The following is a 6,000-nucleotide window of genomic DNA, read 5'->3' on the forward strand; positions in this document are numbered from 1 at the left end:
AACATCCTCACTTTGTCAGGTTCTAACCACCATCAGAATTTATCACCTCAGAATTTGGTGTTTGGCTTTGGAAAAATACTTTGGAAGTCAAAACTCCAAGACATCCCAGGATGTAACCCTCAGCTTCCCGCTGGAACTAAACCAGCTGGCATCACCCTGGGCATGCCACAAGTCCAAGGGACTCGGCAAACCATGCTCTGGCATTCCGGCAGCGCGGACTCATCCCGGTTTTCCAGCAGAAAGGACGCACTGACAGGGGAACAAAAAAAGGAAAGTTCCACCCTCACTCTAAGAACTCCAATTAAACAAATGCACCATTGTGCTGGACAGCTGAATAAGGACTTCCTTCCCAAGTGGAAGGCTGAATTCCCTTTTCCAGACTCCACAGGAGGCAGCCAGAAGCCAGCGAGGGGCTCCACAACCCAGAGCTCCCGCTGAGGACAAGAACTTATTTACATTTAATTTCACATAATATTTGCTTCCCAGATTATCTTTTTCCTTGTGATGCATTTGGATAAGAGTTAAATAGTACTGAAAACACATAAAAAGTCTTTTTTTTTTTCCAGTTAATACCACTCCAATATTCCAAAATACATTTAGCCCATCGTAGTTTGCACATAAAAGGCAAATACCTGCTGTAAAATAATTGATTCAACTGCTCATTGTCCCTGGGCCTTTCAGTATATTACAGCCAGAAGAGTTTGGGTTATGCTGAGGGGAAAACAAAGAATCCATTTAGCTTTTCAACTCTGTGTTAAGCTCAGTGAATAAACCAAGCAAAGGGCCCTGAAAAATTCTACTTTCACTGCAAGGCCACATTTTGTTTGCCAAGACACTCATTTTTCCTTTAAACTACTTCCATAAATAATTTATACTAACGTGTCAAAAATAGAATCACTTTGATTTTATCACTTAATTTTCAAAATAGTGCTTTTAGAGAATCACAGAATCATCTGGGATGGAGATCATCAAGTCCAACCCTTGTCCCACCTCTGAGGTCTCTTCCCTGCTCCATCCCAGAGATGGGTCAGCATTCCCATATCCTTTCAGAAACATCCATGCACCACAAGGTAACTGTTTTACAGGTAACAGGACTCACAGGTGAATTCTAGGGGGTGACTTGAAAAATCTGAGACAGCCAAATGTGATTCCTTCTGAGCCACAGCCAAAGCATGGAGAGCTTTAGTTGGCTCATTTTGGGGTGGTTATTTGGGGTTTTATCATCATTAGTGAACACAACAGGTACTTGGATGTGCATGAAGGCAACAAAAAGCCTTTAAACATCTGCACTAAATTACCAGGTAACGAGGAGGCAGCTATTTCCTCCCAAATTCGTTACAGGAGACAGGTTTTTAACCATCAGTGAAGCTGAAAAAAATGGCTCTGATAATTCCCAAGTGCTCCATTGTCTGCTGAGGTGGCCTCAGAGGAGGTTCCTTACCTTTGTTTCTCCATTACTCTCATTTACATCTCCACCAAAACCTTCAGACCTGGGCTTTGCAGAGCCTGGATCAAATGCCAGGTACCACCACACCCCTCAACAGATTGTGTCACATCAAGGGACAAGATGACCATTTGGTTAAAATCCCAAATTATTTCTCAGCTGCAGACAGAAAAGATACCAGAGCGGAGAAAGGCACAGCTACTCCTCCTTTCCAGAGCAGATGCAGCTCCTTCAGAGGCTTCCACAAATAGCCAGGGATCAAAAGGCACCACGAGAACAGGCACCACAAAACACTGAGGCCTTTTTCTCTGACAGGCATCGCTGCAGGAAGGGATGGTGGAAAAGAGAAATGGTGGAAAAGAGAAATGGTGGAATTCAAGGTCCTTAGGACAGTGAGGAGGGATCAGACCCCAAGCAGGTTACACTGGGAAAGAACCACAAACTGGTTTGGGATGGCAGGGACACCTCCCACTAGCCCAGGTTGCTCCAACGTGGCCTTGGACACTTCAAGGGATGGGGCAGCCACAGCTTCTCTGGGTAACCTGGGCCAGGGCCTCCCCACCCTCACAGCCAGGAATTCCTTCCCAATATCCCATCTATCCCTGCCCTCTGTAGTGGGAAGCCAATTCCCTTTGTCCTGTCCCTCCATCTCTTGTTACAAGTCCCTCTCCAGCTCTCCTGGAGCCCCTTCAGGCCCTGCAAGGGGCTCTCAGGTCTCCCTGGAGCCTTCTCTTCTCCCAGCAATTCCTGTGTGTTCCTCCCAGGCCACCTGTCCCTGCTCCTACCCTCTGTGGGCTTCCCTTTTGGCTTTGAGGTTGTCCAGGAGCTCCTGGTTCATCCATGCTGTTCCTCCACCCTGGTGTTTCTGCCTGACTTCCCCTTTGTTGGGATGCACTGCTGATATTCCACATGCACCCAAGAAACCCAAGTTCAACAACCCCTGGAAAATTCCCACAGTCCAAATACAACCCCAAATATCCAGTGGAAAACCAGCATCAAGAAATTAAACAGGAGGGAAGGGGATGAGCTTTTAAACCACCAGTGGGACAAACCAACAGCTCTCTGGAGCTGGTAAGCTGAGAATTCCTTAAAACCAAGGGAGTTTTAAGTTGCACAGGGGGGGCAGTCCCTGCAGGACCGTGAGCAGGGTGACACCAGCTTCAGGTTACACACGAAGCACCCGCAGTTCTCCAGCCATCCAGAGAAACACACACTGCTCAGCAGGGCCTGGACCAGCAGTTATGCAACAGCACAGCCCGTTAGTGCTCTCCAAACACTTACAGTCCACGAGTTATTACGCTGCACCCATCTTTGCAATATTAAACCTCTCAGTTCCTGATTAAAAAATGGTTGTAATTTTCTCCAGGATCTTCCTCAATGCAGAAATGCCACCACAGAGAGAGAGAGAGACAACAGGGACTCCTTTTGGACACACTGATGCCCTTCAGACCTGCTCACCAATGGAAGCTGCAGCATAAACTCACGTGACGGGCAAATATTTCTGTTGCATTCAGTTCTGCCCACTCAATCCAAAAAAAATCCATTTATGAAGAAGTTGAGGTGTTCCCATGCAACAATTATATTTGAATCTGTATCATATTTTCTGCAAGCCACCCCGATACAGGTGATGTGTACATTAACTGGTGTGACCCAGAAACCAGAATTCCTCAAACCTGAGGTATTAGGGCTGATAAAACCCACCTGATAAAAGCAGATCAAAGGCAGTAAGAAACACACTTCCCCACACACAATAGCTCCATCTAATCCCCCAGCACAGAGCTCTCCCTGCCTTTTCAGCAAAGATTAGCATATTTAAAACTGCTACACTCTGTATAATCTTCAATCATTGAGGAGAGTAATTCAATTAAGGGGAGTGCTGGGGAAGTTGCTGGTGTAAGTTAAAAAAAATAAGGGATGGAAAGAGAGGAGGAGGAGAAGGTTCTCCTGGCTGGACATGGATGATGTTGCAGGCTCATGATGCATCCCCAGCACATGCGGCAGGGCTGGGCTGGGGAGGGGCTGGGGGACAAACCCTGGAGATTTTGGGGAGCAAGGAGCAGGGAAAAATCAGCATCTTAGCACAGGAAAAAGAACCTGCAGCTAGTGGTGAACAGCAGGAGGAGGCAGGATCACTGCAGTCCATGGGAATACAGCACTGGACTCCCACAACATGGCTGAGGGGAGCGGAGAAAACCAGGCACTGCATCCGCTGTGCAACCCCACTCCAGACAGGAATAAAACACTCCCAGATCTGCCATGGAACGAGGCTGTACCACTGCAGACCCTGGAAGGAATTCCAGTGCACATTTCCTCTCATTTGTTGGAGAGGCCGTGTACAGCTCTGGCTGCTGAGGCAGCTCACGGCCATGGCAGCCCTTTGTGACATTCCATTTGTCATCCTGGAGCCCTTGGATGTACATGGAGCAGGAGCACTCAGCCTCCCCAGCAGCAGCAGTGGGATACCTTTAATTATGGCCTTCCAACAGGGCACACAAACCTTCCAGCCACACAGGGAGCCAGTGCACCAACCCAGAGCAACAGTTGTACAAAGATCCCCTCAGATGCAAAACCTGCTTTTGTAAAAACTTTTATTCCTGCCATTCCCTCGCCCTTCCAAACAAAGGTGTGAGCACAGCCCACTCCAACTCCCTTTCTTGCAGCAGCAGAGATTCTTCTGCAATGATTTCCAAACGTTATTTGGAATGGGAGCTATGCTCCCTCTGGGCAGAAAAAAAAATAAAAAATGGCAGGGAATGACATCATGGCAGAGACGTCTGAGGAGATTCAATTCAGGAAAAGCCATGTCTCCAGCACAGACTCATCCATGAGCTCCGTGCTGGAACGTGCCCACGCTGCAGCACCCACGGGATGCAGGGACACACTGAGCACGGAGCAGGCATGGAATCATCCATCCCTAGCATCCCAGACAAAGGCAGGACTGCAGCTGCTGGCCAGGCCCTGGATTCAAATCAGCTCCCACCCATCCCTAAGCCCCGGCCAAGGCAGCAGTTGCAGGGATGAATATCCAGTCAGGAGCATCTTGCTCTGCTGTACCCACAGAATCCTTTCTCTCCTCCTTACATCTGATGCCATGACCAGGAATTATTTAAAACCTCCCAGTACAAACACAGATGATGAGCTTAGAGGGAAAAAAATTCCTGCAGGAAGGAGATACCTCATGTTATGTCTGCTGCAAGAGACAAGAAATGCACGTGTAAAAGAGCTGCTAGATTTAAGAGCTGCACCAGGTGCCACAACCTTCCATGGAGGAAAAGCTTTGGGATATTGAAACTCAGAAATACGGGAATACAAACCAAACATTTTGCAAATGCATTGCTAATATTTAAGATTGTTGTCATCAAATACTTGAGGAAAACAAACACACAAACAAACAAAAAACCACAACAAACCAGCATTTTCTACACATGACCCTCTTCCAAAATCCTCATAAAATGGCTGGCCAAACATCACCTCAGCAAGTACATCAGGTGACTAACTCCCCAAAAAATAATAAATACCCAAGTTGCACCTGCTTTCCAAATTGCTGACATGAAAAAGAGCTGTTTCAACCCCAAAACCACGAAATAAAAAAGGATTAAAGAAACAGACTAAAGAAAACCACCAATGTATAGGTGAATAATTTCAATGACAGCTTATCACCAAGCTCATCCACGTGAGTGAGGAAATACCGAGATATAAGTCCTTTGCCCCCCCCCCCCCCCCCAAAAAAATAAAAAAAACCCAAGCATTTCATCATCTCTCACACAGAGACCAAAGGTGGCTGAGGGAGCAAATACCCCGCCCTGAGACAGAAATATTCTGCACCTCCTCATTATGTCAAAGATCGCTCAGTATCTCACCAGGATTACACAAAGCAGCTGATAAAGGAGCTTTTTTTGCTTTTTTCAGAAACTCTTCCAAGGGAAAATGTGGAATGCAGTAATGGAGAGAGAGGCCTTCCGCTGAGGAAGGAGGAGACAGCGTTTAGGTTGGGTGGTTTTTTTTTTTCATTCCAGAGACAGGGAAGAAAACCTCACTGGCTGAATTAAATATTCAGAGCGTTGCTCTGCCAAGACAGAACTCCATTATGGAAAAACGCTGTATTTACACGGAAAACAGCAAGGATTGAGGCTCCTACCCCCCAAAAACCAGAGGGGCCGGGATGAAATGAATCAGCAACTGTTCCTGAATCAGACAGGCTTGGGGGGGGTGGAGGTGTTAAACCAGAGCTGAACCCCTCAGTCTCCCAGGAGGGTAGGTGGGTGTCAGGGACCCCCAGGACGGAGGGTGGGTGGGTGCCAGGGAGGATGAGGAGGGTGATACTCTCAGACCCCCAGGAGGCTATGTGGGTGGATGGGAGTGAAAGGGACCCCCAGGAGGGTGAGTGGGTGCCAGGGAAGGTGAGGAGGGTGATCCTCTCAGACGCCCATAGGGGTGGAAAGCAAGGTGAGGAGGGAGATCCTCTCAGACCCCTACGAGAGTATGTGGGTGGATGGGAGTGAAAGGGAGCCCCACAAGGGTGGGTGGGTGTCAGGGAGGGTAAGGAGTGGGGTCCC

The 6,000-nt window shown here is 47.9% G+C and overlaps 1 protein-coding gene across 2 annotated transcripts in view; it reads right to left on the reverse strand.

Moving 5' to 3' along the window:
* RAB6A (RAB6A, member RAS oncogene family) overlaps positions 1-6,000 on the reverse strand; it is a 42,906-nt gene that overhangs the window by 36,405 nt on the left and 501 nt on the right. The gene's annotated exons all lie outside the window — the stretch shown is intronic.

This window comes from Corapipo altera, unplaced genomic scaffold (assembly GCF_003945725.1).
Source record: "Corapipo altera isolate COAL_440 unplaced genomic scaffold, ASM394572v1 74, whole genome shotgun sequence".
Classification (NCBI taxonomy): Eukaryota; Metazoa; Chordata; class Aves; order Passeriformes; family Pipridae; genus Corapipo; species Corapipo altera.